The following is a 15,463-nucleotide window of genomic DNA, read 5'->3' as shown; positions in this document are numbered from 1 at the left end:
GACATGATCATCTTTCTCAAGCGATCGGCTCTCAGATGAGACACTAACGAAGTTCTCAAACGATCTTGGCACCGATTCCAGACATTCAACTGGAACATCCTGCACAGTCTCAGCCAACTGGTTCTGTGACCGCTTCGGTACGCCCGCCAAAGTGATCTGACCTTATGGCTCCACATTTGTGACTCCTTTGTCCATCAGGCCTGTGTCATTCCAGCGCTATGGAATTGTCTTCCCGGGATTGCTCTACCAGTAAGTCGTTTAGTGCTCCTTGTCTCTTCTTTACTGACTTCTAGATGGTTCTCCTTATTGGATTCAGAGGTGATAATTAATGGTGACATGAACATTTTATTTTGGACAATTTTCCACGGAATGTCCAGTTTGAACTGTGTCATTGACTCTCATTTGTCTGCTCAGCGGGTTTCTCCTTCCTAAGATGCGTAAACTTCTTAGACAACTGGCCTGGTTCTCCAAAATGTTAGCAGCTGTGATTTTCTCGGTGGCCCTGTGGTCCAGCTCCCTTAGGCGCTGTATTCTGCACCACCCTTTCACGGTCTTCTGATTCCATTTCCAGAAGAAGGTCTTGAATGAGCCTTTTCATATTCTGACTTTCCAGAAGGGTTTTCCAGTACGGACAAGGACTCCGTAGCCATCTCGGGTTTCAGCACGGCTGTATACATGGCTTGCTGGTATTCCCGCCTTTCGCCCTTTGTCATTAAGAACGCCTCCGCATTCAGCTTGTTCAGGGCAGCTTCTATATTGCCTCGTCCAGTGATCTTGGTTGCGAGCGGAAAGGACTTCTCGGATTTTGCAATAATTGATAGAGTGAAGCGCCAACATGTAGCTCCTCAGATTTGTGCTCTTGTAATTGTGATGTTTATGATTATGTTCCTAGTGATTATGAACGGTATAGACTAAACAAGGTGATTTCCTACCACCTTAGGATGATATAGGACTGACTTCGAGCACCCTAATTTGTTTTTGATGAACATACTTTTATTATACATTTCGAGTATACATATACTACAGGACATTACAGGAAGCCATGATATATCACGGCACGTGAGGTATTACCAATAGAAAATCACTCATCTATGAACTTGTACTCTGACCATCTAATTGTTTGAAATAACAGGACTGACCACTGACAATGGATATGGCGAAGCGGGGGGGGGACAGGGGGGACATGTCCCCCCTTAATTTGAGGTGGGGGGGGGACGATCCCCCCTAAAATTTTAGTTGATAACCTTTTTTTTTTTTTTTTTTTTTGCTTGACAAATTTTTTTGTTGGTCCCCCCCTAAAATTTTGGTTGATAACCTTTTTTTTTTTTTTGCTTGTCAAAATTTTTTGCTAGTCCCCCCCTAATTTTTGGGGCTTCCGCCGCCATTGGGATTTGGTGTTGATAGTGGTTCTTTGCAATGTGAACAGTTATGGAGAAGTGGTGCATTCCTTCACACATATATCGCATATACCTGAATTGAAAAAGTTCCACAAATATTGTGGAATAAGGATGAGCTATTACCCCAACTCTCAAGCAACCTTTCATTCACAGCTACTTCAAGCTGGGGATGTTAACCCAAACCCAGGTCCGAATGAATTTCACGATCGCAATGAATCTGCGATTAGTCTTACACCAGTCCCGCAACATCATAATGATCGAATCGTTTATGACCTAGCATTCTTGCATAAGTGTTATTAAATACATCTGAACACAACCCAATTCAATTCAATTCAATTCAGGTTTATTGCAAAAAACATGATTGGCAGTCACAGACTGAATTGTACATGTTTACACAATGCCAATATATAACAATAATCAAAATTACTAAGATAAACAATGAATATACAAATTAAAATTACATATGTGCAGCTAAAAAAATGAGTTAAAATGGATTAAAAAAATAAAATGATAGATAATACAATATTGCACATTCATTACACAAATTTCAAACTTGTTTATCATGGTACTTATTTAATAATCTTGTCAGACTTGGAAGAGCACTGTTCTGAAATCTTTTTGTTTTACATGGAATCTCCTTATATTTATTCATATGTCGTAAATTGAAAGTGTTTGTTTTCAGTGGAGGTAACCAGTTTTTGTACAATTGATTCATTTCTAACTTTAAAGCGAAATCTGTGGAAAGTTTTACTCTTCGACTTTCAAGTGATGTCAAATTTAAGGTATTTAGAGCCATGTCATAGATAGATACTTGGTTCCCAATATTATCTTGCAATAATATTGCATGCTCTGTTCTGGACAGTTTCAATAACTTTTATTTGTTTCAAAGTAAGAGAAGGGGCAAATAGAGGTACACAATACTCTAGGACTGGTCTTACATACCCTATATACACTGTTAACAAATCACATTCAGGTAGATTGTAAGCTTTCAATCTTCTTAGCATGTATAACTTTTTATTGCTCTTTTTCATTATTTCGGTTACATGATCGATCGAGCATTCCACTTTAAATCATTCTAAATTGTTATTCCTACAATTTTCACCGTGGTTACACATTGCAATTGGGTGTTATTTATATAGATCACTTGCGGTTGAAGAGGTTGTTTTGAAAATGAAATTGGCATTGTAGAGCATTTTGATGCATTGAGTTCAATACCATTTCGAGAAGTCCATGATTCGAGTAATTCAATTTCAGTTTGTATTTGTGAAGTTTGGTTATTCATTCTACACTCTACCATGGTTAAGTCATCTACATATTCAAACTATGACAAAATGCTATCACTACAGGCATCATTTATCATTATCAAAAATAAAATGGGACCAAGTTTGGTACCCTGAGGTACACCCGTGACACTGCATTTTGATTTCGATAACTGGCCCCTATACTTCACAGTTTGTTGACGATTACTTAAGAAATCTACTACCAAAGATATAACACAAGGTCGAACATGCATTTCACATAATTTAGTAATAAGAATATTGTGATTTATCCGATCGAAAGCTTTCGAAAAATCCGTCAGTATGACTGTTGATATTGACTTAGGTTTATCAGCATTCCTAAATAATGCATGTAACAACCCAATCAAATAGTGACATGTAGAAATTCCTTTTCTGTTTCCGTACTGATTTTGATCAATTTTGTTCGAAACATCTTCCCAAAGCCATTTTGCAATAAAGGTTTCCGCAATCTTCGCAAAGAATGATGTTAATGTAATTGGTCTTAACTCGTTGATTGTTGGTGGGGAAGACTTAGGAACAGGAATGATCTCAGCATACTTCCACATTTGAGGAAAAACACCTAGATGGAAAGATGAGTTTAAGATATCAGCCAACGGAGTACTCAATTCAACTGCAAACTCTCGAATAATGCGGACTGGTAAATCATTGGAGATACTTGATTTTTGTAATTTTAGTTTACACAGTAGTTTATATATTTCGTACGGCTGAACAATAGGGCACATAGAGGGCGCCGGTAAGAAACACGGTAAAAGTTGTTTACTCAACCTAGGTAAGTTTGAAGCAATTTGTAAAAAATTGTCATTTATACGATTGGCAGTTTCTTTATAATTATTTGGAACATCCGTTAACAGACCCGGAATACTAATTGGTGCTAGATTTTGAGGACCATTTGTCAGATACTTAATTTGTCGATACCAGTTAGCAGGATTCTGAGTTTTAAGGTTGCGTACTCTTTTATTGTAAAACTCTTTCTTAGCAACCCTAATCTATTTTATTACTTTATTTCTTAAATACCGCCAAAGGATTTGGTTACGAGCATGCCAAGATTTTTGCCTTTGCAAAATTAATGACTTCATATTACAGTTCATCCATGGTTTGTCATTTACATGCATAGATACGGATTTTACCGGTAAGTATCGATCAAGATTGGAGTGAAGAGTATGAAGAAATAAATCACAATGTCGGCTTCCATTAAACGTTTGGAGAAAAATAACAGATCTTGGCATTGCACGTAAGAGGAAGACAAGGAGAGGTATACGTGGATGCGCGAAGACAAAGTCCACTTTTCCGTTACCTTTGGACTCTTCAGTTTCTCCTGTCTCTGGAAGTGAGGCTGTTCAACAGGATCTTCGTGAACATTATGCCGTTAATGCAGCTAGAGAGTTCGAGTGTCCCGGATGCTCAAATGCCTTCAGAACTCAACAAAAAGATGTTTTCTGTAGTTCCTGTAATCGCAGATGGCACCTTAAGTACATCAATATACCCCTCTCGCACTATGGGACCCCCTTTCTAAATCACTGGTCCTGTATCACTTGCCGAGAACTCAAGGATTATGATTTCACAAATCAACATAATGACATGCACGAAACAAGCTACCCAATTACCTTAAATACCAAGGGTCTTAGGATAGGGCATCTTAATATTCATAGTTTGCTTGGTAAGATTGACCACTTAAAGGAGAAATTGAAAATGAAGCCTTTTGATATTCTGACTTTTTCTGAGACACTATTAGATGCTACGGTTTCTGATTCAGAACTACATCTTCAAGGTTTTACTGTAGGGAGACTTGACCGTAATCGTCACGGGGGTGGCGTTGCCGTATATATATATCTGAATCATTGGCTTATACACGTAGGTTGGACTTGGAGATGAATGGTTTAGAATCGCTCTGGATTGAACTCAAATTACCCCAATCCACAACCATTCTTGTTGGAACTTACTACCGTCCTCCTAGTTCAAATGTGATATATCAAAAGCATATCGAAGAATATGTTACTCAAGCAACCTCTAAAGGAAGAAAGGTCTACATACTAGGTGATTTTAATTATGACATGTACTGTAAATCTAGTTCTCGGTTTATTCGCCAACTTTGTAATACCAACAATTTGAAACAGGTAGTCGAGCATGCCACCAGAGTTACAGAAAACAGCACTAGCCTAATTGATCTTGTTCTTACAAAATACCCCAAACGATGTCAATGAAAGTCGTGTCCTGTCTGGGGGCCTCAGTGATCACAATCTAGTTAATATTGTACGAAAACTATTTAGACCAAGGCTAGATCCTAAGATTCTTACATTTCGTTCTTTTGAACGATTTCATAGTCAACGCTTCATACAACAAATTCAGAACTCTCATTTAGAAAGGCACCTAAATGTTCAGGGTTTGAATGAATCGTGATGTTTCTGGAAAAAAGAATTTATGGAAATTTGTGATATTAATGCTCCCGTTAATACAAAGAGAGTTAGAGGTGTGAAAACACCGTGGGTGAATGATGAGTATGTTACCCTGTCCCATCAACGAGATAAATTGAAAAGTAAAGCACAGCGTAGTGGCTTACCTGTACACTGGAACCATTATCGATCGTGTAGAAACTATGTCAATAATATACTTTGAAGAAAGACTACTATGTAAGAAATATTCTAGAACATAAGAGTAATTCTGCTCAACTTTGGAAGATTTTGAAAGGCTTATCAGGAGGTAAAACCCATGTAACAACAAATATACTAAAAATTGATGGAGACCATGTTTGTGAACCAGTTCAGTTAGCAAACAAATTAAACAGATTGTTCTGCTGTTTTGGGGTCTCGCAGACGTTTGACCATGCACAGCCAAAGAATGCTATTATTGATTCATACATGTCTCATGTAAATATTAAGAATGCCTTTCATTTTGATGAGATAGATTCAGACAATGAACTTTATGTAAAGAAGGCAATTGGTATAGATAGTGTAAATGTTAGGCTCTTAAGGATAGCGGCACCGGTCATCTATGATCACTTGGCCCGATTATTTAACATCTCCTTAGAAACAGGACCCGTACCCGCTGAATGGAAGGAAGCCAAAGTGACCAGGGTTGGCATTTGGCCTTTTTTCTGGCCAGATTCCAGAAATCTGGCCGTGACGTGAAAAAAGTAGTTTGGCCGTGAAAGAAATTTGGCCGTATTCTGGCCGTAAAATAGAAATCTTGGCCGTGAGTTTTCATTTCTGGCCTTTTCATAATCAGATAGGAAATTTGATCAGAAAATCATTTTAAATAGGTCTATGCATAGAGCTAGCTCCATGGTCTATGTATGTACAAATGCAGTCAGGTCGAGCACGCATGTGCCACGGCGTGTGCTTTGCATGGATTAACGCTACGGTATAGATTTACACACTAACTTAGTCTTGTCTGTGGTGCATACATGCGTTGCATGTCGGTCTATGCATGACCGCAATCACAGCATGCATGGAAGATGGAGACAACAGGGCTCACAGGCCTAATTCATTTCCCATAGACTCGTGTGTTAAAGTGGCACTTAAAAAGAATTCATAAAAAATAAGGAGGAAATTCGAGGGTTGAATGTTTACTACCAGTGGATAGGATAAATGTCTGACATTCCATATCTGACCAGAAAAGGGTACCTCGAACGGCTCATTTTAAAAATAAACCAGCATTTATGAAGACTACACCTGTCGGGACCAAATTCATCACTTGAGAGAGTAAAATGACCCTAATTCTTCCGCCAGTATATATAGTTCCATAGTGGTGATATATCTTTCCAATTTGGAAAAAGTAAGTTCAGTAGGTACCCTCCCTAGAATCAGTGTTAGATTGTCAGTCATATTCATTCATTTTTGTCAATCAGCAATATCAAATTTAAAAATTGAGCAATGGGTTGGCTCGAATGAATATCTATGGCCTGCCAGGTGTGATTAGGCCCGTGCGACCTGTATCATATGGCACATGAAGTTTTTTTTTTTTTTTACCTTCCTGGCTTTTCTTTAACATTTGTACACTCACTTTATCACAAAGAAATGCATGAAATATACAGATGTGTTATGTAATGACCAATTTTAATGTTACTCCTAATGTGTAGTGCCCTATGGATTTACACACATCCTACCTGCCTATATGTAGCTCAACAATGGATGCAATGTAGGGCCCAACATCCTATAATGCAAAATTGTAGATATGCATAGTGTGCATATCTGGATGCAAGAACTGCCCACAATTATAAATACCAGATTCACATGAGTTAAATGAGATAACAATAAAAAGAAATGAGAATTAACATACAAGCATACTATACATTCACATCTTCCTATGACAAGGGGTGTAAGAGAGAAAGAGTGAGAGAGGGGTGTTAGATGGCTTGTATTCTAAAGAAATGGGGGCTAGTCTGGCTAGAAATAAGTAAAAGTTAGAACAAGATAGCAGTAGCACTCATTCTCAGCCACCCCCCCCCAGACATACTTACCATGCTTTTCTCTATCCCCCCCCCTTCCCTCTTGAATCCACCACTATTCAGTCAAATTCTTAAGTTCTCTGTTCTCCATCCCTTTCCCATGAACTAATTTCACAATTGCAATTGATCAAAGCCTATCTAATGTTTAGTATCCTGTAATGGGTGCTATATATACACGAATACAGCAGTGCTCGTTGGTATACAAGAACACACGAAAACAAGCAACGCAGAGACTAACGTTAGCCTACAAAACAGCCTAGCCTCGGTATACAAACACAGATGATCTACTAATCACAATTTGTTACCTGATATACCCCCTCTGTAGCCTTGCACATAACCATTAAGTTCAGTTTTTGGACCTCTTGATGGCTGAAACATGCATACTATTGAAAATAATTTGCTACTGAAGAGTTTGGGCTGGTGTTTCATCCACTAGGGAATACCCCTTGTAATAGGCCTATAGTCTTGCTATAATAGGGCTCACAGGCCTTATTCATTTCCCATAGACTCGTGTGTTAAAGTGGCACTTAAAAAGAATTCATAAAAATAAGGAGGAAATTCGAGGGTTGAATGTTTACTACCAGTGGATAGGATAAATGTCTGACATTTCATATCTGACCAGAAAAGGGTACCTCGACCGGCTCATTTTAGAAATAAATCAGCATTTATGAAGACTACACCTGCCGGGACCAAATTCATCACTTGAGAGAGTAAAATGACCCTAATTCTTCCGCAAGTATAGATATAGTTCCATAGGGGTGATATATCTTTCCAATTTGGAATAAGTAAGTTCAGTAGATACCCTCCCTAGAATCAGTGTTAGATTGTCAGTCATATTCATTCATTTTTGTCAATCAGCAATATCAAATTTAAAAATTGAGCAATGGGTTGGCTCGAATGAATATCTATGGCCTGCCAGTTGTGATTAGGCCCGTGCGACCAACAGCGAGGGGAGGGATCAGATGAGGGTGTTGAAGAGCTCCACTTTTTGTACTAGTGCGCCGTCTGACTGACTTAAAGTTATGCATATCGATCAGGAAAATATATGACTAGTTTAGACCGGATTTGCTCCTACCAAATGTCTTTTATTTTCTTACACTTTATTTTCTTGCTAGCCTAAAATGAACTGTTTTTGTTTCTTATATTCGTTGACCATAACTTAACCAAAGTGAACATTTATTGTAGTTATGAATTATGTTGTAAATATTTGTTTTCTATTATTGCTCGTTAACAAGTAATATCCCAATATTATATCATTTTGTACTGATTTTTCATATCACCTTCGGATGTTTTTCATGTATATTTATGTGTATTTTATGTTATGCAGGGCCTCCTAGTATAACAGTATTGTAACTACTGATGGGGCTACCCTGTTGAATAAAGACGAAATAAATGATAAAAATCTACAATCGCATCTAGGAAGTGGCCCAATCGCCAACCGGTCTTGTCCGTCTTCATCAAATTCGGGATAGGCGAAAGCTAATTAAGTTATTGTAGCTATTGGAGCCATTTTAGTAACTGTTTTTATCGAGTATTAGTAAATACATAAATACGAAGAGTCATTGGTGAGCGGAAGGATAGTGTGTATCGGCCCCGGGGGGGGGGGGCACTCAGTATATAATGCATAGTGGGTATGTGCCGCGGAGGGACCACCTTTTTTCACTCAAATTTCCGTTCCAGGGCATTTTCATCTTAATAAGAAAAATAACTAAGAAATCCGCTTCAAAGCTTCGCATATTTTTCGTTACGCCGTTCCGGTCGCATTGATCCGCCACAATGAGCTGCAATTTTGGTTAAAAGCGGCCGCTGAGCGCTGTCCGACCATCGCCTCTGCGCGAGCGCACCCCGCGCCCGGGCCTCTTGGCTAGCTGCATACACATATGTCCGTTTTCACAAGCGTTTGTAGTTCCGAAGTCCGTTCCGAGGACCCTCCTTTTTACAATAAGTCCGCTCCAAGGCCCCCGGTTTTTGTCTCGCCCGCGGCACACACCTACCATTTGTTTTGGTCAAGTGCCCCCCCCCCCCCCCGGGTATCGGCTCTGCCATTGCACATATTTCGTCCTGCCTCTAATGCCCATGGGGGGCCACTTCCATTGACGAGTGGAGATTTATTCGTACTATCATTATAAAAATAAACCTAACATGAAATTGAAATCAGACCGAAAGGACTTTAACAAAATATAAAATGCATCGATTTTTGGAGGTCAATCATAAAAGCAGCAATTCCCCTTGTATTTCCTTAACTCCTTTCTTTATTACTTGGACCATTATATTTCGGGATTTTCAAACTAAAAAAAAATATCAAAAATCTATACCTACATAAAACAACCTGAAGTGAAATCTGAATTGCATGAATCAATTCTCTTCGGTAGGCCTACAGTCAGTCAGCAAGCCCTGAAAAAATAGCTTCTTTTATCCAAGTGATATTCATGACTAGAGGGTTTTTGCATAGTTAATGAGCTTGGTGCGAACCAAAAGGCTTATTATATTCACTCGCGTTCGTAATCACTCGCGTCGCGTTGGTAATCACACGCGTTTCTTATTTTTTAGCGATTTTTTTTTTTCATTTCGGTGCGATTTTTTTTCTAACGGTGTCTTCAATGGGACAAACACGCTGGGAAAATAAAATGAAATTGAAATTCGAGTTTCGTTTTAAGCCGGCAAGTGCCTTAAATAAGATGTACTCGACTACTGTTTTAACATAACAAACAAGCAAATCAGCCATGTGGCTCAACTAACTTAGAATAGATCCGGACTTCTACTGTGTCTTATACGAGGACTCCGAGTCGGAACTTGCCATATCTGCCACATCGATATTACATCATATCATTCCCATATGCGGACATGCCTGCATGCAATGGCCCCAAGGCGGCCGGACCCGGCCGCGGTCGGACACGACGTGCATCGGTAGCATGGAGCAAGCTAACGTGAGTCGAGCTGAGTTAGATCCCACGTTACATATGAGGCGCTGATTGTACCAATATTATATAGAACAATTATTTGTTACATAATCATTATTCATTAAATAATAAGTATTATTTATGTATAATTTACATTCTATTTGTGAATAATTACTATTATATAAAATAACATTTCTAATTATTTATATATAATTCCAAGTAATACTTCATTATTTGTAAATAATAATAGTTCGACATTCTATTATTTATAAATAATGATTATTTGTTTTCATTATTTATAAATACTGATTATTTGTTTTTCATTATTCGTAAATAATGATTTTTTTTTTCATTATTTATAAATACTGATTGTTTGTTTTTCATTATTTATAAATAATGATTATTTCTTTTAAATTATTTGTAAATAATGATTGTTTTTTTTTCATTATCTATGAATAATGATAATTTGTTTTTCATTATTTATGAATAATGATAATTTGTTTTTCATTATTTATAAATAATGATTATTTGTTTTTCATTATTTATAAATAATTATTATTTGTTTTTCATTATTTATAAATAATGGTTATTTGTATATGAATAACGATTATTTGTATATAATGGCAAACTGTAAAAATCGTTTATAAATAATGATTATTTATAAATAATGGGATATTCAAATAAAAATGTTATTTATAAATAATGAAACACGATGAATTTTCATTATTTATAAATAATGGGAAACTCAACAAATTATTTATAAATAAAGAAATGTGCACTGGCATTGTTAATAGATAATTATCATTTACAAATAATAGAAAACTCGACAAACTTATTCATAAATAATAAAAAAACGAATTGCAATTATTCATAAATAATGAAGTATGCAGTGTCATTATTTATAAATAATGAAACACAAAAATTATTATTTATAGATAATGAAAAACAAATAATCATTATTTATAAATAATGGAATGTCGAACTATTATTATTTACAAGTAATGAAGTATTACTTGGAATCATATATAAATAATTAGAAATGTTATTTTATATAATAGTAATTATTTACAAATAGAATGTAAATTATATATAAATAATAGTTATTATTTAATGAATAATGATTTTATAACAAATAATTGTTCTATATAATATTGGTACAATCGGCGCCTCATATATAACGTGGGATCTAACTCAGCTCGACTCACGTTAGCTTGCTCCATGCTACCGATGCACGTCTTGTCCGACCGCGGCCGGATCCGGCCGCCTTGGGGCCATTGCATGCAGGCATGTCCGCATATGGGAATGATACGATGTAATATCGATGTGGCAGATATGGCAAGTTCCGACTCGGAGTCCTCGTATAAGACACAGTAGAAGTCCGGATTTATTCTAAGTTAGTTGAGCCACATGGCTGATTTGCTTGTTTGTTATGTTAAAACAGTATTCGAGTACATTTTATTTGGCACTTAATTGCCGGCTTAAAACGAAACTCGAATTTCAATTTAATTTTATTTTCCCTGCAAGTCTGTCCCATTGAAGACACCGTTAAAAAAAAATCGCACCGAAATAAAAAAAATCGCCAAAAATTCAAAACGCGAGTGATTACGAACCCGCACGCGACGCGAGTGATTATAAACTGCCAACCAAAACACCTCTTTTTATTCGGCCATTGCCGCTCTTAATATTGACCAAATTTCATGTTTTTGGTATCTTTGTAAAGAAGAAGAATTATTCTTTTAGGTCATGTGTTTGGATTTTTAAAAGAATGTTGTAATATAGGAAAAACTTTTGATCTAAAACATGAAACAAAATATTTTTTTCATGCAACAAAAGTTGTTGTTTTCACACTTAATTTCTGTTTGGGCACAAACGATTTTTAAATCATGATAAAGCTGAAGATCTAAGCTTTAATATGATATAATTTTTTATAAGAAGATGTATTTTAGATGGGTCAGCAGCCAGCTTTTCATAGGCCAAGTACATTTTGCAGCTCAAAAACAAGAATACTGCGCTCTGATTGGTCATAGAAACCACACACCCGCGCAAATTCCAATGTTCCCCACACTGGGCCTCTGCAAGGTCACACTCACCATGTAGTAATCTCTTCAAATTACCCGCGCCTGTTTGTTTTGAAAACAGTATTCAGCCAATCAGAACTCTGGATTTTATGTTACACAGAAATTTCAGAAATCTCGTCTTGCATCTTGATGGAAAAAGCTGGCTGCTGACTCATCTAAAAGATGCCACATATCAAGAGTGACATTGTAAGAAAGTATAGAGTTTGAGCTTTCTGATGATATAAATAATGTTGGTGCCTAAAACACAAAATGTTGCACAATTTGCAAGTGAAAACAGAGGAAGAAAATTCAGTTTGATGCATCTTTTCAGGTAAAAAATGTACTTATTTGTCAAAATATTTCATTCAAAAGAAATGACCAATATAAAAGAGTAACATTTAATCTTACCCATGGTACAAAAATAATCAATATTACTCAAGGAGAAAGTGGTTAAATTCTTTGAGAAAGAAAGTCTCACAATTCACGAGATTTTGCAGGGACATGAATTCAGCCACGAGAGGACTTGGATAAATCTTGCTCATTTGCTCATTAACACAGGGGCTTGCGGACTGACTGGCCTACTTCTCATTTTCATGCAAACTGTACTATTTTAAAGCAAGACGACTAAAATAAAACAAATAAAACTAAAAAACATAAGAAGAAGAAGAAGAAGGAGACGAAAACAAGAAGAAGACGAAGGAGAAGAGATATTTATACAGGGGCCGCGGAACGGTTTTCAAAGTTGGGGGACTGACCAAGCAAAAAATCACAATCATATGGTCATTTTTTCGTTTTTGTACAAGGTTTTGGGGAAAAAATGGGGGCCTGAAGCCCCCTCCCCCCCCCCCCCTGCTTCCGCGGCCCCTGTTATACAAAGAAAATGAGACTAAAACGAAGAAGTAGAAGACGAAGAAGAAGAGATATTTATACACAGATGTTATGAACCCTCTTGTGTAATTATAATATTGTGTATTAATTTGAGCTAAGAAAAACTGAACTTTTAAAAAGCCAAAAACTACGGATTAATATAATTAATATTCTTTGTGCAAAGCCGATAATAAATTAGTGACCATGAAGGCCATATTGATATTCATTGGAAGTGATTTCGAATGCAGATTTATTCGTTCTATAGCAATAATAATAATAAAACTAATATACGAAATTAAAATCAGACCTAATAGATTTCAAAGAAATACAAAATTTACCGATTTTTGGAGGTCTATCATAGAAGCGGCATTTTCCCTTGCATTTCTTTGACTCATTTGTTTATAAGTTGGATCCTTATAATTCAGGATAATCAAACTAGAATAAGATAATTTCACAAATCCATACCTACATGAAATAACCTGAAGTAAAATCTAAATTGGATAAATAATTTTATATTCGGGAGGCCTACTTCTCATTTCTATGCGAATTGTACTACTTTAAAGCAAGACGACTGAAATAAAGTTATGCACCAAATAAAACTTTTAAAAGAAGAAGAAGGAAAAGGAAACTAAAACGAAGAAGTAGAAGACGAAGAAGAAGAGTTATTTATACACAGATGTTTATGAACCCCCTTGTGTAATTATAATATTGTGTAAATTTGAGCTAAGAAAAACTGAACGTTTAAAAAGCCAAAAACTACGGATTAATATAATTAATATTCTTTGTGCAAACCGGTGTTTGAAATAGTGACCATGGAGGCCATCAGGATATTCATTGGAAGTGATTTCGAATGCAGATTTATTCGTTCTATAACAACAAGAATAATAAAACAAATACGAAATTAAAATCAGACCGAATAGATTTCAGATTTCAAAGAAAATAATAAAAAATCTACCGATTTTGGGAAGTCAATCATAGTAGCGGCATTTTCCCTTGTATTTCTTTGACTCATTTGTTTATAAATTGGATCCTTATAATTCAGGATAATCAAACTAGAATAAAATCATTTAACAAATCCATACCTACATGAAATAACCTGAAGTAAAATCTAAATTGGATAAATCATTTTATATTCGGTAGGCCTACTTCTCATTTCTATGCGAACTGTACTACTTTAAAGCAAGACGACTGAATTAAAGTTTGTGAACCAAATAAACTTTTAAAAGAAGAAGAATAGACGGGTCAATATATGGTTTGACCCGGAACAAATTGCAAAAAAAATGATTTTTCAACGGTATTTTTTACTATTTGACCTCAGGAATAACATATTAAAAATCTACCAAAATCTGCATCCGGGAAAGTGGTTATGTTCAAGATGGCGTCCAAGATGGCTGCCATTCACTAAAAATGGATATAACTCACTCATTATCCACCCTAGAATTCTATTTTGGTTCATATTCCATGGTCCAATGGGTAAACGAATTTATTTATACAAGTTAGAGTGAATATTAGCACTCCAGGGTACCAGGAAAATCCAAGATGGCGCCCAAAATGACTGCTGTAGTCTAAGAAATCCACAATTCATCTAATACTTACTTAAGTGGCTTTAATTTGGTTTCCATTCGATTGTTTTAATGATGAAGTAGTACTTCGGATAAGTTACAATGATAGCCAGTGGTCCTGTGTGCCCAAAAATACAAGATGGCTTCCAAAAATTGAGTTTAGAATGGCTGTTAATCCTTAAAATGGACATAGCTCATATCACATCCACCTGAGAGATATGATTTTGGTGTCTAGACCATGGTTTCAATTATCAAATAATACATTGGGACAAGTTACAAGGACAGTCAGTGGTCCGGTATGTTAAAAAAAACCAAGATGGCTTCCAAAAATGGAGTAAAAATGCTGTTGCTACTTAAAAAAACCCAACATAGTTTGTTCAATATCCGGAAATATGATTGCTGTGCCTATACCATGGTTAAAAGGGTCAAATAATAAATTGGGATAAGTTACAAGGTCGATTGGTGGTCAGGTATGTCCAAAAGTCCACAGTGGCTTAAAAAAATAGTATCAATAAGCCGTGATGGTATCTAAAAATGGACATAGTTCATGTTTTATTCGTCAAGGGCATATGATTTTGTTGCCTATATCTTGGTCTCAAAAGGCAGAAAATTAGTTACAAGGACAGTCAGTGGTCCAGTATGTCGAAAATCTAAAAAAGCTTCCAAAAATCGAAGTCTAAAATGACTGTTGTTACTTTAAAAATGGACACAGTTCATTTAAAATCCACCTAGGATATATGATTTTGGTGTCCACACTATGGTTTCATGGTTAAAATAATACGTTTGGACTGGTTACATTGACATGCAGTTGTCCAGTTTGCCTAAAGCACAAGAGTGGTTTTTTAAAAATCCAAAACGACTCATATCATTAAATAGTGGTCAGAGTTCTACAATATTCATCTGCAAGGCATAATGTTGGTGTCCAAATTGTGGTATGA

Source organism: Lytechinus pictus, chromosome 17 (assembly GCF_037042905.1).
Source record: "Lytechinus pictus isolate F3 Inbred chromosome 17, Lp3.0, whole genome shotgun sequence".
NCBI classification, from domain to species: Eukaryota; Metazoa; Echinodermata; class Echinoidea; order Temnopleuroida; family Toxopneustidae; genus Lytechinus; species Lytechinus pictus.
Note: the sequence above shows the minus strand (reverse complement) of the source record.